The 27,139-nt window shown below is 41.3% G+C and overlaps 1 protein-coding gene across 11 annotated transcripts in view; it reads left to right on the top strand.

Moving 5' to 3' along the window:
- The window catches only part of LOC117220757 (uncharacterized), a 376,568-nt gene that overhangs the window by 135,901 nt on the left and 213,528 nt on the right, over positions 1 to 27,139 (top strand). For 2 of the 11 annotated variants that reach the window (XM_033471024.2, XM_033471023.2), the window contains exon 1: positions 11,151 to 11,729. The exons of the other annotated variants lie outside the window; for them this stretch is intronic. The gene's annotated coding sequence lies outside the window, so the exon portion shown is untranslated. Of the gene's footprint in view, positions 1 to 11,150; positions 11,730 to 27,139 lie in introns of those variants that run through there. 11 annotated transcript variants of the gene reach the window in all.

Genomic DNA, 27,139 nt, shown 5'->3' with positions numbered 1-27,139 from the left:
CGGCCACGCGGGAATCGTTGGTAATTAATCGGTTGACAGGAGACGCCGTTAAACTGCATCTTTTGTAGCAATCTTCGCGGAAACTGAACAGAATCCGTGCTCTAGCAGCGGTAGACATTAATAATTCCCTTTTCGCGCGGCTTTCTTTCGTACAAATTCGAGGTAACACAGCTTCGAAAACAAAGAGGATTTCCTCTTTTGTACAGTATATTTTCATTCAACATTGATCGAGAACGGGTGCTTTCCAAACAATATTTTGTTCGAGGACGGTTCTGTTGAGAAACATATTTCCAATGCAATGGGTTTTTTGTACTCGTTTTAAATTTATCCAAATGCAAACAATTGCATTGAAATTAAATAAGTATGCCATTCAACGATCTGATACCCATGTTTTGTCTGAAAACACCACGCCGTCCGTGTCGGTTTTTCAAACGTGGATCCATTTTTAAACACGTACCATTGTATTCTCTTTCGCGCAGTTTCGCTGCAGCTGAATCATCGTACAAATGGAAAATGAATAATGATTTTAAAATACGTGAAACGCGATACGAGATAAACGGCGAAATTCTTCTGGAAACACGATAAAGTAATTATTCGCCTGATGCACGTAGACGGTCGCTGAAGGCTCTGCCGTTAATTCGAGCGCTATGAAATAAAGTAAGTTGGGTCCGGGAGGTTCCCTTGTCTCCTTCCGTGGACCGTCAGCGTCCGAAGCCGGAAATCGATGAACGCCATCTATTAATGCCGAAAACGATATCGTGCCGTGAATTACGAGCGAGGATTCCGATATAACTCTGGGAAATGTCGAGCCGGTCTCTGTGCCCGTGCACACAGTCCTCGTCGTGGAAGAATCGATAGCAGACAAGTATTTATAAAACGGTAACCAACGAATGCGAGCAACATTATTAATGCGTGCTCGGGCCACGGTGCTTCTTCTGCAGTCGCGAGGAACAATACGACATATCGCTGCATTAATTCATTACTGAATTGTGTGTAAATAATGAAGTTTGAAGGAAAAAGAGGTATTTCAAGTTTCATTTTCCGGATAATAATTTGGTCTTCGAAAATAATAAAATGTTATTTTCAACTAAATTTTGTACTAATGTAAGGTAAGTGTAGGTTTCTCAATGAAGGAAAACTTTGTCAAAGAAAAGAAAATCTTTTACGGCTATAAATTGGCAACTTGAGCTATACGTGTTATTCTTTAATTTGAATATTTACTTTTCTCAAAATATCGGATCTCTGGAAGCACAAATTTCATTAAAAAGCGTAATGTAAAGAAACCACACGTGTGCATATATTACTGCGGTTGTGTATCTATTACTGCGAGCCAAATGCTGCTGACGTTCCGATTACTGCGTATCGAGGTTGACATAATCCATTTTATTTTAAATGTACACACACAGCTACAATTCCTACGATCAAGATATTCTCACTGTAGCATTTTAAAAATTAGGTATATATATATATATATATATATATATATATATATATATAGGTACTCTACGATCTTGCGTGTTCGCTTCGGCTCATCGAGAACTGCAATGTATAGGTTAAGGTACGCAGTTCAGTAAAGCACCGCAATAATGTACACACATAGTAAAAAACTGTGCACCAAATATTGTGTTAGTAAATAATATTCGAGGTTAGATAATAATGACAGCGTACGTCGATTTTTTATCAAAGTAATTACTAGTAAGGAAGTAATTACTAAAGTAATAATTAATAATTACTAAAGTAATTACTTTTCTAAAAGTAATCTTTATCTAAAAATAACGCTAAAATGAATAGTTTATTATTAATTACCAAAATAAGAATGCCTTTTGAATCAGCGTTTAAAACTACCATTACGAGTATTTTATAAGAACCAACGTTTTCATAAGCTTCTGAATATCAACAGTCAATAAATGAAGTAAAGCTGCGACTGCTCTTACTTGTATGCCACAAATTATCAATATTAAACATGTAAAAAATTATGAGATTTATTTTTAGAAGATTGCACACTGTGAAATGTTAGATTTTATTACTTTTATAAAATAGCGCAGTATTTGGGGCGCCAGCAGTAATATCTACGCTTACCCTATATTGAAAAAGATAAAATAGATAAAAATATAAATATAGATAAATGTAATAAAAAAGTCCACGTAAATATACATATTTTAATATCTCAATATCTCTCCAGATGCACGCAAATAACGTAAAAATGGAACAGCGGAATGTGGTGGTTAATGCTTTTGCTTTATGCATTTAAAGATACGTCAGTTTTGCATTATCCGGTATGCGGTATTGCAATAATTTGGTATGAAATAGTAGAATATTTCCGAGTCACGTTTTTCTTAAAATGTCTCGGCACTGAATTAGAACAGCGATACCGTCGCTTAAAGTTCGCTCGAAGTTCTTTGTATTAGTAATTATTCTTCGATAAGCTCATCGTGTTACCTTGTTTTCAGAATTCGTAGAGCTTATCGAATTTAGTTTCGTGACTTTATTCGGAAATTTCCTCTTAAATTACTTCGTAAAATTAGATTTCTTGAAATTGTGACATGCGACGTTTTTCCTTACAGCCGCAGATTTATTCTTATCGCCGCTGGGTCTTGCTTAATCATTTCTGCGCCGCGACAGCGCCAACGATTGCGCCGGAACACAGAACCGGGCTCCGTAATAAATTCGTTCGCGTTTCTAAAATCAGTGGCTGCTAATTAAGAACTTACACGAGACGTTAGGCCATCTGTACAATTATAAGAAAAATAGTAACACTAATTCGAACGATTGAGCTAATACATCTGACAAAATTCTGAGACAGCGTTCGTGACAGTTTCATGATTTGATTTATTTATTTCTACGACCTGATTTATTTATTTAACAAAAAATCTCCATTGAAATGCTGAGCCGTACGTATTCATAAACAATAGAAATTGAGAAATTATTCAGAGAACGATTAAAAACAGTGTTTGTCGATTTAAGAGAATAGCGAGTAATGAAATATTTCGATAAATTAAGCGGCAGAGATCGTTCTCCGTGCACCAAACAACGTGAAAGTATAAATGTCGTTGCTTTTAATTGAGATAAATTGGTAGGGCAAAGGTCGACGTAAGTAAATCCGCAACAGCAGCGGTGGAACGTGATTCGCAGGTGTCAAGAGTATCGATTCCGTGCAATTAGGGCTCGGGAAACAAAACGAGCGGAACGATCCGTCGCGCGTCGCCTCGAACGCGGATAATCAATTGGTTTCTATCTGGCGAGAAGAGGAAGGGATCGCGGAGGTGATCGACGATCGATCCCGCCCTTGTTCGCGACCCGAAACGATCCAGAACTCGGTCAACGATCGGATAATTGGAACGTTACCGCGATTCTGTTCCACGTGCGAGTCGGATTCCACCGGAACGATAAGCTCTCGTTGCAATTAACAATTGGGAAACATGAATGCGAGAGGTCTGTCCCTACTTGAACGATTGGGGAAAATTCCCTGAACACACGATAATGTATGAAATTATTCAATTACGTTATCTTCGATTGAACTAAATGACCGTCGAAGTCTAAAATCTCTAACTATCGCAAAAATCCGCCACTTCTTACAAAATAAGATTTTGCGCTAAAATTAAAGTTCTAGAAAATTAAATCCAGTCTTAGAAGAAAAGAGAAAGCTCAGTGAACCTGGAATGTATACAGTTATTGGATTATGTTGTCCTAGATTGACAGAAATAATCGGCGGAGCTTAAAAACTCGATCATTTATGAAAAATAAAAGAAATTTTTGCACGAAAAACAAGCTATTGCGCTGAAAGGGAGAGCTCTAGAAAATTCAATCCTGGCTTAAATGATCGAGGAAACATCCCTAAGGTTGACAGTATGCATAATTATTAATTTATGTGATTTCGAATTGCCTTAAGAACGGTTAAAATTGATTAAAATGACTAAGAATGATTAAAATTGATCGAGCGTCATTGCAATACCCACAGTCGAAAACTAAGGCGTTTCAATGATTATAAAGTTAGATCCGGTGCACGATTGTTCATTGTTAATTCTGAAGTTGGTTCTAATCTCGCGTCACGCACGTCATCAAACTACCACTTGAGACAAAAGCGTTATTTGTCCGCATTGAAAGCGAAGCTAGAAATTTCAGTAGGTTCCCCTCGGTTTCACCTTCCTCCTTCGTGCTTACATTTATTTTGTCGATGAGCCCGCTTTGCTGACCGCCCCGTTGTTCTTTTTTCTGTTGCAGGTGAGTCTCGTCCGTTTTCTTAAATATTTGCCGACGCTGTTTGGCCCGCTGGTAACGCAAGGTAAGAGTCGAAACGTTGAAACCGCGTTCCCCCCTGTAGACACAGACGTCTGTCCCGTGAAATCGTCAACACGGGAAACCCTTCTGCCAAAGAGGTCGACTGGGAAACTCGCCGGGATTGTTTCCACGCTATTTTCTTTCGACCACCGGACGCTGCAAGCCCCGCAATTGTGCGGGCGGTCGCGAAGAAGTCGCGAGAACCCACAAATCTTTTCAGCCACCGAACGAGCAACTTCTCCTCAACGTTTTCGTTTCCGGACCGTCGGGTCCGAAGGTGCAAACGGCGAAACAATTACAAACGCCAAGTCACGGCGCTATCGCGGAAAAATTCGCCTCGTTCGAACCGCAATCTCTACGAGACAATAATGATACAATACACCTCGGAATTACTTTCGAGATTAAAAATTTCCCTTCCGTAAAAGCTCGAGCTAATGGAATACAATCGCGTGCCGGATTCCATTTTGAATACAGTAATCGTTTCCAACGTTACATTTTATAATTTTTATCCGAAGCTTTATATTTGACGTTTTATCGGAAGCGTTATAATTCCAACGTTAAAAAATTTGTTATTTTATTGAAAGCATTATGGTATTTCCAACGTTAAGTAATTTCGTATTTTATTGGAAGCGTTACATTGCCGACATTAAATCATTTTGTATTTTATTGTGAGCTGGATTTGAGAAACTAGATTGAGAGGGGTTGAAGGAGTACTGTACACACAGATAACTTAGGTGACTGATCCTTCAATTTTACGGAGTAGTAACGCATACAGTATGCCTAAAGTAAGGTAGCCAGATTGGAAGAACGGAAAGAAGTCTTTTTGGGATCTAACTTTTGGATTTTGACGAGGACTTCGGCGTTTTTTCGCATGTGTTCTTCGGGACTCGTTAGAACTCGCCAGGGCTCGCCAGGACTCGTCAGTTCCGCTCTCAAAGGCTCGAAAATCCCGCCTGTTTATTATGGTGTCGTCATCTCGATGCTGGCCGAGAGAGCCCGCGGTCAGAACGCGGTCTAATTTCGAGCAGCGGACCATTCGCAAGAATTTAATTTCCACGGGGCGTCCATGGCCAGAACGGAGAGCAGGCTGGCAACTTAATATTTGCATTGAGGTCCAAATTCAGAGTGTTTCCCGTTCTCTCCTGCTACAGTAGCTGAAACATAGTCGCGATCCAAGTTAATCATGGCTCTCTCGAAAAAAGGAACGAGAAATTTTCAGTTTGGACGGTTAGCCTCTCTCTTTCCATCTCCTTCCCTCTCACCCTCTTTCTTTCTTTCACTCTCGGCAAGTTTCTCGTTGGTCTAGTCGCGGGACTCGCAATTAGCGTTGCCACGATTATACCTCTTGACTGAATATCTCTCACGCTTTATTATCGTTATTTCGCAGACGAGAAGGGACGAACCGATTCTCGTTTTCCCGGAGCGAAATATCGCGAACGAATCAGTACCGAGTAAAATAATTAAAACATTTCGTTACATTGGTTGGAATTAATTTTTTGATCGTGGATACGTAGCGTCGGAGATTGACACGTTATTTATGCGGGGATTCTATGCATTTATGATAAAAATAACTAGGAAAAATGGGATTACGTAAACACGCTAGAAAAATTTAATAACATCGCGATCTTCTCTTCAGTTTAGTAAAATTATTAAAAGAAGGCATACATTTTTATTTCATTTTCGTTTTTTTTTTGCAAACTGAGTTAACAAGTTTTTATTTTGCATGAAGATCCGCAGTCCAGTTAGACTGGAGCTCTTTATGCAAATTAAAAATTGTCCAAGCTAATTGTAAGAAACATAAGTTAGATAAGAATGTCTGTTCGCGTTTGATCAGTTTTTGAAGGTCTACATAACCTAAAAATATTCTCAAATATTCTATTATATCTTATTCTCAAAATAACCTTGACATAAGTTAGATAAAAATGTTTGTTCGCGTTCGATTAGTTTATTAAGTTTTACATAACCTAAAAATATTCTCAAATATTCTATTTTATCTTATTCTCAAAATATAACCTTGATATAAGTTAGATAAAAATGTTTGTTCGCGTTTGATTAGTTTATTAAGTTCTACATAACCTAAAAATATTCTCAAATTCTGCTAGTGCCTTTACAGTTATTTTTGTAGAAAAATGCATAGAATCCACGGTCAAGTTAGAAGTAGCGTTATTCATTACAAATATCTGACTATTTATCTATGTAAACGTTCTATTATCCAAACGTTTATTTTCATATGATTAGTTATGGAATAATTGAGGTTTTACTATAATTCGAATCTAACTTTTCTAATTCTTCGAACCTTAATGCATTTAGTAGTCTCTTCATCGACACAATTACAAAGCTTTTACATTTATTAAGCTTTTAGCATTACATTTATTAAGCATTTATTAAGCTTTTACGTTTCTAGACGGCTTCAGGTTGATTTATTTATAATGATAGGAGCTCTATGCTCCCTTTACACCGCTTTTCTAGTCATTGTTATAACGAATCGGAGGTAAAGGCTGCGAGATAAACGTTTATGGATTAGAAGGGAGAGTCGTAAGGGAGGGTTCGAGGGTCGAAGAAGACCTCTCCAAGGGCAAGGTTGTTCCCTGCAGCCGTTGATCCTCGTTCATTCGATCGAGGGTGAACCATGAATGAAGCGCTCGACGAGTACGCGCCCACGCATCTGTCCACGCACACACCCCTGTCGAGCCTGTCCCGGAGCACGCATCCGCAACACGCGCGAATTAGGTCGAGGGTGGTTTCTGGACCTCGCTCAATTTGATCCCGCTGATAATTAAACTGCGGACCACCCGTGAAATTAAACTTCAATGAAAATATCCGAACGCACCGAGCGATATTTTCAATTTGAAAATGCTGTTGCATTAAACGCAATTTCTGCTAAAGAAATTCACTCTCTGCCATAGTGAAAACATGGTGGCTTATGAGGGTAGATAAGAGAATTTATCTTCGCGAATCTCTTTAGCACAAATATTTAATTTATATATAATTTATATAATTTAGCCCGCTCGTAAGTCGTCGGACATTTTTCATTAGACTGCGGAGATTCTACATTTATAGCGCAAATAAGGAGTTAGAACATCAAAGTGTAAACACGTAACTTCAAGAAAATTGCTATTCTCTCTTCCACTTTTGAAAATCATTCAAAGAACGAACACATTTTTAATTAATTGCTGCTTCTTATAATGGCATTGGAAACTTTTTATTCCGCGACTGCAATAATCACGAGACAGACAGAAATTGCTTTCTTCCTGAACTAATATCAATGAGTTCAAAACAATACAGAGACGTCTTCAAATTCTCTTAACAGTCTTATTGTTTTAAATTTCACCTAATCATTTGTATCGCAAATGCATAGCAACCGCAGTCTAACGATAACTGTCCAATGATTCATGAGCGGGAGCGTGTATAGAGCTGTAAATAAATTTGTTAATTACAGTAATCAATTTTTAGTTGCTACGACGCGGAAATAGTTAATGCAACGCTGCTGGCCCGGCCCGTCCGATGGGACAATTCTGTATGTAGCGCCGGTGCCGCCGTCCCGCCCCTTGGGACAAACATGAATGTACCGCGGGTAGTTCGGCCCGACGTGAACGTGTTAAACAATTTTTAAAGCGGGAAATTGCTCGCGACGCGGGAAACCACGCTCCGACCATGGAGAGATTATAAAACTGTAACAACGTGAAAGCAATTGAAAGTTTCGACGTCGTTCAGGGAGTCGGGCGTCCCTTGAGCAACTTAAAAATTAAGTACAACAGCTGCTCGGCTTCGTACTTTCGCCAATCTGATCGGAATCTTCAAAGGCTCGCCGGATTAGGTTCATTCCGGAGGAATCCGAAGCTTCTGCGAGCGCCGCGTGTAAAACGAACCCAATGAAAAGAGATCTTGAGACGCCTCTCACGCTCTTGGATAAATTCGGTCCTCTCCTTTCGTGTCTTCTCAGTGTTCCTTGCTTGTTCACACTGTATTTTAAGAGTTTCAATTCTGTGTGTTTCTACTTCCGTATTTAATCATCTCGAACTCCCGTACTCAATGGGAGTGTACAACCGGGTATCTAGGAACAGTAAATTCTCCCTAATCGACGCTCAGATTGTACACAAAATGATTTGCGACTTGTTTTGATAATTGCCTATTATCAATAATTATAAAAACGAAATGCAAGGCTCGAATAATCGTGTCTCCCCTTTCCAAATTGTCCAGTTTTGTGCACAATCTGAGCGTCAATTAGGGAGAATTTACTGCACTCATCTCCATTTTCCTTTAGTAATTTTTAGTAATTCCTGATAAAACGTCGCAAATCCACTCCGGACGTGATTTCCTGTACATTTTTACGTCGATCAACATTTCGCGAAATAAAGATTTATATAAAATCGACATTTTGGTTTATACAGGTAAGGGTTAAATCTAGTCGAGGTTTATAGAAAGAGAGCATTATATTAGTCTCTCATTTTTTATTAGGAATGGTGATTTTATATGCGGTCCACGAAGTTTTAATGCAAAGAATTAAATTGGTGTATAAATTTTGTCCCTTCTGATTTACAGTAAATTCTCCCTAATTTTCCTTTAGCTTGCAGGCAAAAATGGACAATTTGAGAAGAGAAGATACTATTATTTGAGCCTCACAACTCATTTTTATAATCGCCTATCGTCAACAATTATAAAATTATCTCCTCTTCCCAAATTGTCCAGTTTTGTTTTCAAGCTAAAGGAAAATTAGGAAGAATTTACTGTAATCGGTAATGCTGCCCTTAAAATTAATTTTTATTGGATTCAGCGTTACATCGAAAATGTTAAAGGCAGAGCGATCCGAAATTTTCAGCTAGACTGTAATAATGGTACTCTTTGTCATCAGTCACGCTGGAAAGTGAGTCCTTTGAAGTCAGTGCAAACTGCTCCCAAGAATCGAGTTTGCAAAAGACGTAGGTACTTTAGCGCGCGAAACTTCTGCGCCGACCTAATACGGCGTCTATCAAAGTAGCCTACTTCCAGAGAAGGAGAGAGGAAGAGATAGAGTAAGCGAGAGAATGGGAGAGGTTCCAGTATCGAGGCTTCGTTAAAGCTTCGGAAAGCTTTAGCTCGCTGTCGGACACAATGTCACGGAGCAACAAAACGTCTCTCGCGAGGAACACGTGTCGCGCGCAATTACCCCGTAAGTTATTCGTCCTCCATGTACACCGTAACCGGCGCCGATATTTCACGGTTCCTTTTTCTTTCCTACGCTATCCTAATTAACCGACCAACTAACGCGAATTGCAGAACTTTTGTTCGCGATGCCGCGCCGCGAAATTCCCAATCGTTTGATCTTTATTACCTTCGCACAGTTTTCCGTCGACCTTCTGTTTGTAATTGGAGGAAACGAGAGAGAGAGAGAGGAGGAAGCAAGGAAAAAAAAGAGAACGAAGGAAGAATCGAGAGATTGCGAGTTCTAATTGCGGGGAAGTCGAGGGAAAACTCGGATCGTGAATTCTGGAATTTTTCGCAGGCGGACCGGCGTCGCAATTTCTTGTAAGCGCCGCACCCGCCAGCAACGTTAATTAGCTAATAAACCGATAAACCTTGCAGGCTACGGGCTTCCGGGAAATATCAACGTTACCTTTGCCGATGATCCCGTAGCTTTCGAGAACGTTTCTGTATCCGCTCTTCCAGTCGATTATTGCGCAAGCATAAGATTCGAGGTACCTTCTACGATTTGCGCTCTGTAAAAGGAGCAACGATGCGCGAAAGCGGTCTCGACGTTTCGATTCGATGTTCAACGCTGGCAATAGGTGTTTCCACGCTTTCCCAGCTCTCTCGAAACATTTCAAACATTTCGATATCTAGAACCATTCGTATTCTTCCGCGCTTCCGTCTCCTACAAATATAATAATCAACTTCTAAGTTAAACTACGTTTTCGCCAGAGTTGGCCGCCATTTAAGTAAATGTTCGTGCAAATGATTACTTAGATGAAAAATTATTTGTTACCTGAAAGCTTAAGTAATAAAACAAAAATAATTACTTATTATTTATGGAGATCTGAATAAATCATTTAAAACAATAGAATTCGTTCCTTATTTATAAACATAATTTCAGTTGTTACTTGTTAATGATCATTTAATTGCTTATTTATCTTATTAAATTATAATTCTATTATAAATATCATTTTGTTAAAATTTATTATAAAAAATAGTTTAGTTAGTTAATCAGACAGTGTAGCAAAATGATTCTTTACATTAAAAGAAAAAAGATCGTTTCGTAAAAATATTATTGGATCGAAAAATTCATAAACAATTTCCTTCAATATCACGTACACAAACCGCGGCAAAATTGTCAGCACGAAAACTTCATTTTCGTTCGAGTCATTTTAATTTTAATATCGACTAACTTGCGATTAAAAATCGCAATAAATTCTCAAATTCTCGCTCAAGGGGTTGGAAAACACGTTACGCTCGAAGCTGAATAATGCGTACCAAAAAAAAGTCGTAGATCAAGTTTTGAGGGGTCGTTGCAAAGGGGAGGCTTCAATCTACGATTCAGTGTAGCCACAGCCCCGAGAGAAATTCTCGTACGTCCATATCGAGCCCGACAAAACATGTCTACGTTCATTGTCGTACGCGATTCCGGTTAACGATCCATCGACAAGTTTTGGAAATTCCGGAAAGCGTTTTGGGCCAGCGAGCGGCTCGAACGCACGACGGTGACCCCCACCAGCCTTGTAGACGGCTGGAGGGGTTGGCGAACAGGGGGTTGATGCGCCAGTGGAGGTAGAACAGAGGCAGGGCTTCTGCTGGCGGCGCGACAGAGACGCGGGAAAGCCGCGAGTCGGAGGGGCTGGTGGGGGCTAGCTCGGGGTTGAAATCCGACAGGGTGAAAGGAGGGTGGAAAAGGCGCATGCCAGTTGTGCCGTCGCCGCGTTACGAGTCGGCCAGCAGCCCCGGTCGCGGCATCTCGCGAATTTTCGCCGGTGTGTGTTCCTCTCCGGCCGCGTCCCGCAGCCAGTGTCCCGGCGTATCTCGCGCGGGCGAGACCCCCGAAGTTGTGTTTCCCTTGTGTTCTTCCTGTTACGCGCACATGCATACGTCCGCGTCCACGTCCGCGTACATTCCGGGTGCGAAGTTGTCTCGGGAGCGGCTCGGGATGACGCGACCCGGCCGACGAGCGCTCCCCGAGCCTGTGCATCGACAGTGAGAGAGCAGCCAGAGCCTGCATTTTCGCGGCGCCGATCGATTCTTTTCGACAATTAGCGGTGTGCGGCTTCTCGGTGAAGGGCATCGACCCCCTGCCCTGCCTCGGCTTCCTTCTTCCGGGACGATCCCGCCCCTGAGAGACGCCTCGTGCTTCACGTGCGCGGCCAGCCTGCCGGCGAACGCCTCGCTCTCTTTCCTTTCCGGAGAGAGATGAGGCAGCTTCGGCTTTTCCGCGAGAGGATAGAGCGAGAGGATCCTTCGGCGATGTGGGATCTCGATTGTCAGAGGTTCGATATGGATGTCAGTTGCTAGATGTAATGTGTGATCGACCTTCGAAGGGACGGAGACAGGTTCAACTATGTAGGAGACGAGTAGCAGAAGGGTAATCAATCGTTGGAACTAGGTGTAATTGTCAATTGCCTAGGTAGTTAACGCTGAATCTATCGTCACCGATGAAACGACCGGCCTCACATTTCTATGTTTAAATTGTTAAAATTATGACGATTCTTTCTTGAGAAACGATCGAATCAATTTTTTAATTTAAACGTGCATTATAATAGAAATTGCGATAGGTTTGAATAAATACAGTCTTTTCGTCGTTAGAAAGCAACATAGTTACTTTTACAATTCTGTAGGTTTAGCGTTAAATGATTATAAAAACAAGGGACAGCGTACGCTCTGTAAAGATGTCCGAGGGTTGCTTGTTGCTGTTGGGAATAAACGTCTACATGTCTCATACGAATATCGATTACCAGAAATAATTGCACCGCCAAGTAAATTGCTACGAGCAACTGTTACAACAGCGAGTCCTTAATTGTGAAGCGAGTTGAATGGAGTCGAGACCAGGGAAGAGGTAGATTTCTGTCTTCAGTTATTTGAGATTCATGACAGCAATTGTAATTCCAGCGAATGGATAATGGCGAGAAGGGGTCGAAGGTTGTTTTAGGGGCTGGAAGCTTTCTGCTCGACGAGAATTATTCGGATGGATAATAAATAGCGATGGGTTCGACACGGAAATCAATTGTAACGTTGATGAATGGTGTGGAGCCTTGCGGGGGTTGAGACGGGCTTGGACGTGGAGGAGACAATTTTTGCGGATGCTCGAGGGTTGTGATTGATCGCGAAGAGGGTTGAAGCTCGTTTACGCTTATGGGCAACAGTTTCTGCGAGACTGGGGGAGGATTGCTTATCCGTGGGAGGAGGCGATGGGAGTTTGATGCGAATTGCCGGCAGCAATGAATGCTTAATTGCCGGTGCAGTTACGATGAAAGATCAATTTCAGGAAAGATTTGCTATTAAAAAGTCCCTAAAAATTCGGTTAAATTTTTAGTTTCGTTAGGATCCACAAAATAGGGTAGTTCAGCCGGTTATTGTGGGATGTGGCTTTGGTTCGTTTTCAAGCGTAATTAACTTTATATTCATCGAATAAGATATGCAAATTTTTTGATTAAAGAATGAACGAAATAAACGTGAATTTCATTATGCCAGAAAGCAAACCGAAGCAAAGGTACGAGAAGTTCGAAAGGCTTCGACGTCGAAGTAGCGCGATGTAATTCGACAAATTACACGGACTCTCGGCGTCCACGCGTTGAAAAGTTGCAGTGGCTGCAGCCGGCTTCGAATTTCCGCGAGGCAAGCGGTATTGGCGAACAAACGCGCGAATTATGTTTCCCGAGGAAACGCACAGCGCCGTTCCGCGAATTCTGCCAGCATTCTGCCACCGGTCCGAATACCTCGGCTCCGAGAAAACAGGAATTGTCAATAGAATTTGCCAATGGGACTTGGTAATTTCCAGCCTCGCTTTTGAATCTAGATTTAATAATTATCCGGGCGCGGGAAATTGGTATAATGGGAACGCTTTGATCCCGTTTCCCCAGCGTTCATTACGCGAGGCGTTCCTAGCGAAACCCGCGGGCTTCTCCGATAGAGGGTTGCGAAATTTTCCGCTGTCGTTAGGATTTACCCGACTGAATTAGCCACGGATAATTCGTGCCGCGGACTTCCACGGATTTTCGCGTTTGTCCGACTCGCGGATTCGTGAAATCCGGCAAAGCGGACGGTTACGTTAGCTCTCTTGTCGTTCCTCAAGTATTAATCGAAATCGGTCGATTTCTCGAAGGATTCGATTAAAGATAGATTATCGTATCGACGTCGTGCATTTAAAGCGTTCTACAATCAGGCATATGATACTCGCAAATTTTCTTGCCACTAGACCGCGGATCTTTGGCAAAATAAAGATGTTTAAAGACGATTGCAGAAAACAGGAGTTCGATGAAAATAAATTGTTCCTTTTAATCATTTTGACAAGTTGAGGATAGTGTCAAAATATTACCAGATTCTTCTTCTGTTTTCACAATTTTATATTTCGTAATTTATAATATAAATTACATAAATACAAATAAATAATATAAATAATAAATATAATTATATGAATACAAATACAAATTTTTACTACGTATTTATTTATCATTTATGTAATAATTTAGGTTCTACAATACTTATTTCTTCTCGCAATTTTATAAATTTTGTTATTTTATATTTTATACTTTATATTACTCATGTTTGTTATAAGCACATATAATCCGCAGTCTACTTATCACTATTAATATTCGGAAAGTGCTAACATTCTCATTTCGGTGTTCCCACAATTCAGTTTTACATGAAAACGCGTACTCGGAAAAGCGTGCAGACATCAGCAGTTTATTAATTACACCGCGAATGCTGCGTACGCCCAGCGGAAAAATGAATTTCCAGGATTGGAGAGTAATTCAGTTGGCCGAATAACGATGACGTATTGAAAGTGTTACGGCAATGCACTTATAATTGTGCAAGAAAAACGAGAACGCGGGAGGCCCGACAGCACGCACAGCAGCTTTTCCATCGAACTTTTATCGGTAATCGATCGTCGCCTGGTTCGGCGAGGCCAGCCGAATTTCCATGCGAAGTTCGACCGGTATTGTGCGCGATCTCCCGGCATTTTTATCGGGTCGCATACCCGTTTCTAGCCGCGGCTTCGCCCGTCGTTTTCGGCGGAACGGAAGCGCGCGAAGACCGGCAATTTTCTCGGCGCGATAATGGCTCGCGATAAGTTTCCGCCTCGCGGGGCCACCATTGTGCCGCCGCGGCGCCGAAAATCAAAACTATCTGCACGTAAGTATGCGCCCAATGGGATCCCAGCCGTCGCTATTTACGGCGGCCACAAAATACGATATAAAACGCAAACGAGATCTCGTTCGTTACCGGATAACGCTTCAATTACACCATAAAAATAATGGGACGTTCCGCCTGCACCGTTCTCCCGCGGGACTATTGATTCGAATTGGTGGATCTAATTTCATAAATCGTGCTCCCTCCGTTTCATAATTTTCTGGTTTAAGCGCCGCGCAATCTTTTATATCTCTGGGCTTTTTGCACGTTTCACCGCGCAGTGCAGTATAAACAATTCTACCCATTTCTAACGGATTTTAAGTTTTACAGATTATACGGATTAATAATCGTTCCCGACGTTATAAATTAATTTAATTTTACAACCTCGTGTTCCTCGCCATGACACCGTTTTGTTCTCGACATTATATCCATCCTTATAGTCAACGTAATTGGGTCAATAAAATTGTTAGAAATGCAAGCTTTCACGGCAACAGAATTAATTTTTGTCTATGATTCTCAAATCTTACAATTTACACTGTGCACTTTCTAATAAAATCATTAGTTTATATTATATTCTGTAATCTATAGGGTTAGTAGCTCGTTCAATTAATAAATAATAATAATAATAATAATACATAATTTTTTACTCGTATAGAACGTAACTGTTTTTGTCTATTATTGTTGTTGTCACTCGTCCAATCAGAAGTGCATTTTATACAGTCTAAACCATTTATTTACAAATGAACTGTTACGTACAATTATAATACATACAATTACGCACAATTATGTATATATATATATCGATTCTTTCTGTAGATGTTCCTTCGTGCAGATGTTCCCTGACACCCTTCTTCCTCCTATCATTTTCCAAGTCCATCCTAGATCAGTTTTGGGTAACTTATCTTCGTGAAACAATTCAAGAAAAATTCGAATAACAATGCGGAGGCCTGTAGCTGATTCCTCGAGGTTTCAGAAAATAGCAAAATTATACTGATCGTAGTACTTTGTATGGACATAATGTCGTAGAATCCAGAAAGATAAGATGGAGGTGGGTTCGACGGTCGATTTTGGAATTTTTCGTGAATCGAGAGAAGCCGAGCCGAACAATCCCCCTGAAGGAGATCAAAGATGACTCCGCTGAGAAAGTTTTAGCATTTTCAGCGGGGATCCCGGTCTGTTTGATTTGCCGGCAGCCCGAGATGGGAGTTCGCCGATTAGATAAGTTTCCTCGTTGCCCTCCGGAGAGTCCCGAACCGACCCGTTTGGCCGGCTTCGGTTCCCGACTCGGTTTCGGACGCGTCTTCTGCTGCGGGGATCGTCTTCGCTACTTCTCTGCAAACCGAATCTTCCAGCTTGGTCACTTTTACGGGTCCACTCCGGTAACCGGTGTCTGGCGAAACCAAAATTTTTCCTACGGAAAGAAAATGAAACAACTCAATATCCTAAGAGCAACAACTCAATATCCTACGGTTCTCGGTCTCAGCTGTCCACCATTGTGTTATATGCATATCCGGACGAGTTATTCCATGTTCTATGTTGGTCATAGGTTTCGTACTTTATAAATATCCCCGTGGCTTTCGCTTTGAATTAGCTTCAATTACCAACTTGTAAAATTATTATATAATTTAATTTAAAAATAAGAAAAAATTATTATAGGTTAAATGTAACTTTCAATATAGCAAGTAATTTTAAAAATTTTATTCAATTGGTTTTATAGTTCTGGTTCAGTTTGGATTAAATGAATTTTATTACAGAAATAAAGGAGAGTATAAATTTATTAGACAGCTTATGTTGAGGACTCATCAGATGGATGACGGAGATCCTCTGAATATTGCACTTGGTGCCGACTACCTCGAAGGACCACCCACTGTAGTGGGACTATTTGTAACGCGCAACCTAACCGTTACGCGGATCTCACTATGTGTTCTGTTCTGTTCTGCTTGAAGTTGTCTGTCTATCGCTCTAAGACTGTTCTGTCTGTCTGTACTCTCTGTATGTTCTGTCTATCTGCTGAGAATGTTCTGTTTCTGTTTGAAGTTGTTCTGTGTGTCTGTCTATCGGTCGAAGACTGTTCTGTTCTTCTTCTGAGAATGTTCTGTGTCTAAGCGTGTTCTGTCTGTACTGTTGAGAATGTTCTGTGCGTCTAAGCGTGTTCTGTCTGTACTGTTGAGAATGTTCTGTGCCTAGAGGACCGGAGTCATGTCTAAGATCACCTCGGTCCTCCCTACTTCTCTTAACCTAGGGTGGGCGGCAAGGAATTACGGTCCAATCACTGCAATCCCAAATCCAGCGAGACTGCCCCAAAACGGTGGGCCGGGAGTTAGGAGGGAGAGTGACAAAATCTGCTCCTGCGAGACCTCCCGCGCTGATGGGCCTACGTGCCCGAACAATGCCAGACCCAACCGTCATTGACTGGACCGTAATCAAGGACCAGGAGACGTTATGACGGTGTCACATGTGCCCGGGAACGGCCCGGGACAGACCCATACCGTCCGGGTACCCAAGCACATGGCCCCTGCCATAAATCCCGGCCACTTGGCCCTAACAGCTTAATTGAAAAGTTTTCATAAGTTCATTATACATTAAATTTCAATTTTAATAGAATCCGATACAATTTATGAAGTTTAATTAATCCTTTCTCATAAATTCGATGTACAACGTTAACTTTGCGTTTCAATAACTGATAGACAATTCTTTTAGATCTTCACGAATTGTTATATAGAAGATACCTGAAAAGTTTGTTGCGTAGAACGATTCTGTAGACTCCGACGAACCCGACGGCATACTTTAGCAACGATTCGAACGTGTCTAAATGCGGAGTTCTCAAAATTGGCAACGCTTGCACACCTTGGCACTTTTAAAGCGGACGGAACAATTAACGCGAGGCTCGACCTTGACTTTTTGTTTCTCACGCAACGTCCTCCGCGAGAACAAAGGAGCTCTCTGTCTCTCTCTCTCTCTCCCTCCCTCTCTCTGCAGGGAAATAGTTTCTCCGTCGACGGTTTTTCCGGCGGCGTATTCTCCCTGGCTCCCTGTGAAAGTCGGGGCGCTCGCCGGGCTCGCCGGGCGAACCGGCGACTGTTCGAAACAGAACGAATAGGACGTCCGGGATGAACAGAACGTACACGGGACAGGCAAATTGCGAGGACAAGTTCGCTTGGCCGTCGCTGATTCGCCGTAAACTTGTTTAACTCGGTCCCCGAACAACGATTCGCGATATTAAATTACGCGAACTCGTTTAACACGTCCTCGCGGCCGTATCGCCTAAATGGAGAGGATTACGGGGCATTAAACGCTCCAGATAGAGATTCAAGAAAACTTTCAGGCCCCCCTGCCCCCCGTCGCCCTGCGAAGATTACAGGGGTTCGTTAGAGTACCCGGACGATCGACCATCGGAAAATCTTCGAGGCGAACTTGCCAACGGAAACTAACTCAGCTTCACAAGTTAACTAAATTGCAACTCTTTCCTGGCGTACGTAACCTTGAGTTGGCGTCGCCGATAGTTTTTCCGTTTATTCTTGCGCGTCGTTTTCGGGGAAATCAATTTTCGACGAAAGACGCAGGCTTTTTCTCCGACAGCGATGGACACTCACCCCTAATTTAGCCAGCAGTATTCGCGAAAACTTTCCTGCTGGCAGGGAGAGATCTGGACGTTTTCAGAAAAATATATATTGTTTTAAACTAAGTTTTCAGAATTGATTGATAAACAATTCATTTCAGAATAATATAACATATAATAATATTATTATTATGTGTATGTGTTATATTATAATATTATATATATTAAATATAATATAACATATAATAATATTATTATTATATATATATATATAATAATAATTTATATATATAAATATTATTATAATTATATTTATTATATAATTATAATATATATAAATTATAATATACATATATATATATATATATATATATATATATATATATATATTATAATTTATAATAATATTTCATATGGAACACAAATTAATGTATTTTCAATTAATGATTTATTTGGTATTTCAAGTAATTGATTATTTGTTTAAAACGAATTGATGTGTAATTGAGTAATGTAATAAATGTCGGTTCCAGTAACGCTACTACACATTTACTATCAATTAACGTTATTTAAGATGATTACTTTTAAACGACCGTTTGAAATAAATGTCGTCCAGGCCTGCCCGGAGATCGTGACGCAGCTTAATCTCGCAATATTGAGAGGAAGGCACGTTGAAAAAAATCTGCTGCTGCTGTCAGAGAATGGACCTCGAGCAGGCCATTGTCAGAGAACCCCTGGACGACGATTCATTGTGAAAGTTCCGACGTCGTTCTTCCCGTCGCAAAGTCGTTCTTCCCTTCACGAGGCGGCCGTCGTTCATCGGAAGTTTCCCTCGTAATCGTTCGATCGTTTCCGCAATCTTCGCGGTTCGCTCTTTCTCGCGGCAGCCGTTCAGCGGACTCCCCGGCGTTTGGATATCTCGGCCGCGGAAAAGTCGAACGGCTCTTCTGTCCTCGCGGCTGGTTCTACGTAAACTGCTTTATGTAGCCCCTCGACGTCGATTTCCGCGGAAAGAAATGGCGCGGCCGTATGTCGAGGGTACGCTTCAGCTGCTCCAATTGCTGCGTGGATCTCGTACCAGCGGCGTTTTCAATTTCAAAACCCTGCACGCGATGTTGTTCCCATCGAAACGGGCGGAAATGCTTCACGGCATCACGTTTTCACGGCACAACGAGGTGGTACATTCGTCGACGAGATTATTGCAGACTCTGGATTTTATTTCTTCGTTGCTAACTGATACGTTGTTCGTAGCGCGACGAGCACAGGATAGACGCACTCTCAACTTCGAGTATTTTTTGCGCTTCTACCGTGAGGAATTTAGGAAGATCTCTTTAATTGGAATGATTCTATAGAGTCTCCCGAATGTATGAGTATATTCTTCAACTTGGTGGAAGGCGAATCCCACATTGTAACACAGGTTCTCGCTACCGGTTCAAAAATATTCGCATTCGAAATATTAAAAGCCATGGCTTTGAAATATCTCATTTAACTGTATTATTTTTATGTCAATGTGTGCAGTGCTTTAAAATGCAAATAAAATTTTTATTGTGTCTGACAATCTGTATCGAAACTCTTTCAAATATCACAACTAGAACTCGAACAGTTCTCTCAATTTTACTTAGTTATTTCTGTGGTAAATTTTATCAAATAGCGCCTCCCGCCGAGGAGTTAATTTCATCGTGAACATGTAAGTGTATTTGAACAATTCTGAACGCGAGCAGTAGGACGGGAAATATTGAATGTGTAACGAACAGAATTTGCGTGCTGCAGGCGTTCTTTAAAAAATTGTTTAAACACGCTGAGTGCCACGTTGACTACATACCGGTGACGCTAATTTTTAAATAGGTTTCGAAATTCATTCTTTACCGTCGTATATTGAATGCGCCGAATGTTACCAGGATTTTTATAATAAAAAAGAGTCAGACTAATACTTCGTACGGTAAATTTCAACTTTCCAGGGTATTAATTAAATTATTAATTAAATGGCTTTGATATCGTGGGGGCATTCTTGCATTTTATATTCGACGCTATGCGTATTGTACGCGATGCCATGAAAAATACATGGTTGTTTCTGGGAGTGTCTATAGAATCTACTCACGTAAAAATCAGCTATGTGATTATTGCGGTTCAAGTGATTTTTAAGCAGAAAAAATTGCGGAAGCTGGGAGATTTGATTTTTCGTGGAACAGCGATCGAACAACGTGACCGTAATTACAGTAGTTATGGCGCTGTTATTGTAACGTGCTTCCTAACTGCACTGCGGATCATTATTGACTCTGCCAGGTATGTCCTGATAATTGGACGACCCGGATGACGGTGAGTGATGCGACCACCACCGATTTCCATATCATGTGGACGGGCCGCAAGCATTCAGGCACGAATGACGCGTGTCACCGACGCCGCGCGTCGCTTTCACCAGAAGCGAGCTGCCGGGAAGATAAGGAACAAAGCAGACGATCCTGCACCAAATTATCGTTAATCGGCGCTGTCCAAATGAAAGATCCCGCCCACAATGTCGTCGAGTTCTGCAATTTACCCCGAGACGAATCCTCTCAACGAATCCCAATAATTCTCTGGAATTCCGGAAAAACACCACTCGAGATAAAATTTCTGTTAAAATAACACGTGCGAGGGAAATGTTAATTGTACGCGGTATACAGTTTCGATAAATCTCTATTTTATAGTCTTCAGCATTATGGCAACAATGCTTTGAACAAACAAAATCAAATGGAGAACCAAATGTATTTTTTTGGTTCATTTTCATCTTTAACACGTTCACGTTAACCTTTTAGGTACGGCTGAATTCTGCGCGAGGCTATTTCTCTGGACGGCAGAGTCTGATGTGTACTGTACAAAGTCTGATACTGTATATTCTGTCTGTATATACAGGATGTCCCAAAAATGTTTCGCAATCCGAAAGTGGCGGGTTCCTCAGGCCATTTGAAGCAACTTCTTCCTTTACAAAAATTTTCTCCGAGGCACCGTTAACGAGTTATTAACGAAAAACAGTGACCAATGAGAGGCGAGCTTAGGCGCGAGGCGATCGAGCCAATGAGCGGAACTGGGCTTCGCGCGCTGGTTGGCTGGGCCGCCACGCGTCAGCCGTATTCGATTCCTATTGGTCACTGTTTTTCGTTAATAACTCGTTAACGGTGCTTCGGAGAAAATTTTTGTAAAGGAAGAAGTTGCTTCAAATGATCCGAGGAACCCGCCATTTCCGGATTGCGAGACATTTTTCGGACACCCTGTAGACTGTTGTAAATCGATGCGAAGACAAAAGAAGTGTGAAACAATGCATATGAAGACGATTATTTGGTTCAAACGATGAGCGAGTGAGCTACTAGAGCAAGCCACTATAGTGGCACGTCGTCCAGAGAGATGACATCCGCGAAAGCCACTATAGTGGCGTGTTGTGCCTAAAAGGTTAATTGTCGATTAGTTTTTAAAATTCATTTCTATCGTAATATGTTCGAACGAATTGAATTTGACTAGCATGTTTAGAATATCAACGGGTTAAAATGCCATCCACTATCGTAAATTTTTTTTTTTTTTTTTAACTTACCAGTTTCAATAACATTAATAAAATTACTTCGATTTTATAAGAATTTTAGGTGTTGATATTCGGCACTCGGCGTGTTATCAACGCACGTATACGATCTCAACGATTTCCATTCCTCCAAGCCTCGCAGAAAATATTAAACTATACATTGAACAGTGCTTAACAACATGACGAAACGCCATTTCGAGTCAGCTTGCATCCTCGTGGAAAAACAATTTTAACAAGCTCGCTCCCAATTTCAAGTATGACAAGCAGAACGCATTTATATCAGAAAAATTAATTTTCGCCAGGTGGAATTTCGCCAGCGGAAATGCTAAAAAATACATTGCACACTGTTCAACAAGGTAGCAAAAGCTTATTTCGATGGAGCTCCGTACCGACGCAGAGAAAAATTCCGTAACAGCCGCTGTTTTTTCGTTACACGTGAACAAGCACTTGAGCTGTTTGTTGCATTATCACATGTTGCGACCTCTTCCAGCAAAAGTTTCGCAGGAAGAGCGTGTTTTTCAGCGACGGGACCCTCGACCGGTCGATTGCACATCGAGATATTCGAGGGAGGAGAACGGCGTAACGGCCGAGGGGGCAGGGGGGAAAAAAAGTAATTGAACGGCGAGAGATCGCGGCGAAACGCGGCCGCAAAAACAAAAAGAACGGAAGAACGAACGGCGAAAGGGGGCGAAACGCGTGGTCGGGGGAGGAACGGCAACGGGCGCCGGGGAATAATTCTCCAGCGGGCAACGGGAAAGAGAAAAAGGGTTTGTATTTGCGTTTGTCCCGTGTGGGCATACTCGGCGCATTGTTAAATTCCTCCCGCGGCGATGCGCTTTTCAATCCCCCTTTTCCTGCGGAATCCGTTTTGGATCGCGCACCGCAAAACTCGGCGACTTTTTCTCCGCTCGCGCGGTTTTACAAGGTTGTTTGCTTTGAACGCGATTAATCCCGGCCAGTTTCTGGAGTAGAATGAGCAGTGAGGGGGTGGGGGAGGAAGAGGAGGGAAAAATGAATCGCCCGGTACCACTCTTCTTCCGTTCATCGCGCGGTTCGTTCGGTCGGAACATCTGCTCCCAAACGGTCCCGGGAATGAATTTTTTTTAGATGCGCCGCTTGCAGGAGCCGTAATTCACCGGTCGGTACGGTTAGTGCGAACTCTTATCTACCTCCTACATTAATTATATCGGCTTCTGTAAAGTCGTTTGTATCGTCCATAATATTCAGCAAGCCGTGTACATGTTTTTCTAGGGGAAACGGTGGCACAGCGATTTGCTTTTATTCTCGAATTTTTTTGTAGCTGTACTGGCGTGGCGAGATCTTCATTTTATTGGTACGGATAGTTAGCGTGGACCCTCGGATATCTTCTGTATCTATTGTACAGTAAATTCTCCCTAATTGACGCTCAAATTGTGCACGAAAATGGACAATTTGCTATTAACTATAAAGCTCCTTTCCCCAAATTGTCTATTTTTGTGTACAATGGGGGAAATTTGTGTCAATTAGGGAGAATTTATTGTACCGTTTTTGCTCGACTTTTCAGTCAGGCTGTTTGATGTTTGACTAAAGATCAATATATTGTATGTGATTATTCATTATTGTATTTAACAAGCTTATTTGCTTTGCCCTATACCGTTTCTCTATAATACCGTAATCTGTAACAGTTCTCTTCATTAACACGTTGAATGCCACGCCGGTTTTACAGAAATTGTCCGTGGTGTCACGATGAATTTTCTTTTATGCGATACATATATAATGTTGAAATATTATCTGCAATAGATAAGTTACAGTGTATAACCATGTTTGACATGTTAATTGCGACAGGGGTCACTGTTTGAGTCGACGATGGTAATAATACAAAATTTTAGATATTGACATCTGTTTTAAATTATATATATTTCTATCAATTTGGGTGCGCCGGTCACCGGTTGCCCCCATGGCGTCATCGCCAAGTTAAGTGCCGGTCACCGGTGGCCCCTGTGGCATTCAACGTGTTAATGGCAATTTTCGTAATTCGTAATATCGTTTTTTTCTAAACGTATTATAAAGTACACATATTTTCAGAGCATTAAAAGCAGTAAATATGTAAGCGTTTTACCATCGGTGGAACAGGTGACACGTAAAAACGGCGTTTTCACCGTCTAACCGCGGGCGAGTTTTTCATTTTTCGGTATGAAATCGCGGGCTGGTTTCATTTGTCGTGCAGATGCGTCCAAAGAATTCGAGTAAACAGGATATAAAATGAGAGACAACGATTAAAAACAGACAAGAATTTTATTTAGATCAGAGTCGACGCGATGATAGAATTGCCCGCGAAATTTTCCAAATATTTGAAGCGCTAATTCCACGTTGTCTGCTATCGGAGAGAGATTAACACGTTCCGTGCCACGTGTACCATAAATGGTACACGTTAAACTTGACCATCAGGCCACGTGTACCATAAATGGTACACGCGGACATATTTATTTAAAGCGCTGAAGACATACATTTTGTGACAAATTTGATTGTATAAAATATATTTCCACCAAAAGGATGAGAGGCATTGTAAAAAATGCTGTATAGAACAAAGCACATAAATTTGTTTAATCGTTATATACACAATAACTATTAATTACAATGTTTGACTTTTTTAAAGCAAGAGCTGCATAAAAACAGTTGATTCGGGCAATCACTACTTATCTACTGATGATATAATGAAATATTATGTGATAATGTATCAATCTTTAGTCAAAACATCAAATGGCCTGAACGACAAGTTAAGCAAAAATGGCTTGGCACGGAACGTGTTAATTATGCTCGTTTCTACGAAGTCGTTCAGTTTTGCCAAGCTCACAGTATTAAGTCACCAACACACACGCAGCCTCGTCATTGTGTCGATAAAATAGAAAGGTCTCTAGAGGGACCCCGTTAACGGAACGCGAGGTTTTAATACTACAAGGCGGGATACCATAACTTCCGATCGTCAGTTTTTCAAAACTAATTGGACATCCGTGTTAGACTTTTTTGGACTTCCCTTGTTAGACTTTCGCGTTCGTCCTCGCCGGATCAAAAGTTCCGAGAATCATCCGTCGGTTATCGGAACGAGGCAAAATCGATGTCGCACAGTGTTATCTATAGTCTGGGTCGCCATTGCGATGCAGCCGGCGATAAACTGGCGACTCGTACACGTCCCTTAACAGTCTTGCTCTGCTGCACAACGTTTTCTTATCAGTCGACACTGTCGCCGTCGCGTCTCTCCGCATACGTAATGTTCAGGGAGCGGCTTTGTTCCCGTGTCGCGAGCTCACTGGGAAAAATGGGTTTCGCAGCGAGCTAGATACCGCGTCTGTCGGCATGTAAATTACTTTATTTGTTTAAAGGGTAGTTAGCCGGCGGGTCGCGCGAGTTCATGAAGAATGGAAGCTCTCGTCGGCGAGGCGTCACAAGCCGGGCTTGACGCGTTTATCTTGTCGCAGCGGGTCCTGAAAAAGTTGCCGCGTTTTAATCGCCGGGATTAATGAAACGTGATACGCGTTCGTGCTGGAAATTTTCGGGGTCAGGGCATTAATTCCGACCCGCCTTCATTTTTATGCCGGAAAATAAGAGTCTGCGTTAACCAGGTTTTCCAGTTTCCGCGGGGTCTTTGCGAATTTTCTAGTAATTAAAATTATTTAATATAAAGGGAAACTAATTATAATTTGTTAAAGCGCGTGCATCGCTCTTTTTGAAAGCGAGTTACACGGTCGAATCGCAACTTCATCATAGGATCTTCTGGTCGATATAATTAAATAATAATATAAATAAAAAAATAATAATTTAAATAAGTCATAAATAGACAAAAAAGATTTTAATGGAATAAATAAATATTAATATTACCTATTGTTTAATTATAATAAATATTGAGCTTCGAGTCATTAGTGGCATTTTTATCTGTTTACGGTTATATATAATTTTCAAAATCCTTATTTATCCGAATTTTAAGGTTAACGACCTTGCATAATAGCGGGCCTTGAGAAACAAATGACTGATTCTTTTTAAACCGTCCAGCAGGGCTGCGATAGACGGACTAGAACAATTTCGTTTTCTTTTTTCAATTAACAAGGTTGCGTTTAAACCCCGGGAGAAGTTTCACGGAGGTTCATTCTCGCTGGTTAAAATTTCACAGACTAGCGAAGTGGTCAACTCCGTCCTATCGCCGCTTCACAGCACCCCTGTCGTTCGGTCCTCAGGGACGCGTTCATTTCGGATAATCGAAATTGCGGCCTCCGCGGCGAGGAGAATAACGGAAGGCCAAGGGCAGAGCACTCGGCTCTCGCCTCGTCGAGTCGCGGGAAGTTCAAGGATACAATATCACGGGAATGAAAGGCTGAAATATTCAAAGGCCGTGTAGAATGCCGAACGAAACTGCGTCGTCTCGCGCGCCATCACACCGGAAATAGCTAATCTAGCGAAGTTTGATCGAGTCGACAAACACGCAGACTAACTTCTCAGCATTCTCTCACCAGTCTCGGGGTTCCATCTTTACACAGAGTTGCCCTTAAACGGGGCTGTGGATTCTACAATGTAGATCGCAGGGATCTTCGGCTATCCATCGCCGGCTCTTTCGCACTTAAATCAACTCCAAGAGCAACATCTTTTCAATCAGTTTTTACCTTACCAGAATATTTAATAAAATTAAAACTTTATTTACTTATTTAACTTATAACTTACTTATTTTATTTTATTCACTTATTTACTTTTTATTTTTCACTAGTTATTTTAATTATTTTATAATTAAATGCTGATGAGTCGATGAAAATTCTATTTTTTCACGTGACTTTCTTGCCACATAAAGAATAAGTTTACCTCGTTAGAATATTCCACGAGAAAACTTTATTTACTTATTTAACTTATAACTTACTTATTTTATTTTATTCACTTATTTACTTTTTATTTTTCACTAGTTATTTTAATTATTTTATAATTAAATGCTGATGAGTCGATGAAAATTTTATTTCTTCACGTGACTTTCTTGCTAGATAAAGAATAAGTTTACCTCGTTAGAATATTCCCCGAGAAAAGTGTTATAAATTTGATTTTTTATATGTGAGATTTAATTTGTGTCATCCCTTAAGATCGACTTATGCCACCGAGGAAAGCTGAGACTGTATTAGATGCGATACGCGACCATTGTACATTGCAGAAAAATTTCATTTTTAATCTGAACAAACTCCACCGTCCATACATGAGCGGCGCGGCAATGAACGTGTTAAACAGGGGTGAAACGGCGCGAAAGTTTCGCGTGTTACGCCACTGACCTTGCCGTTTCTCTTTCGATGCGAGCATTGTCCTCGCCATTGTATCGTCCGCGTATTGTTGCGCGCGGGCATTGTGGGCTGTTCTGTCGTTGAACGGCGCCAGATTTTCGCGCACGGTTTTTTAAACCGACGTCGAGACTCGACAGCTGTTCCGAGTCGTATTTGCTCGCG

The sequence above is a fragment of the Megalopta genalis genome, chromosome 9, assembly GCF_051020955.1.
Source record: "Megalopta genalis isolate 19385.01 chromosome 9, iyMegGena1_principal, whole genome shotgun sequence".
In the NCBI taxonomy this organism is placed as follows: Eukaryota; Metazoa; Arthropoda; class Insecta; order Hymenoptera; family Halictidae; genus Megalopta; species Megalopta genalis.
This window is presented reverse-complemented; position numbering and strand designations above follow the sequence as displayed.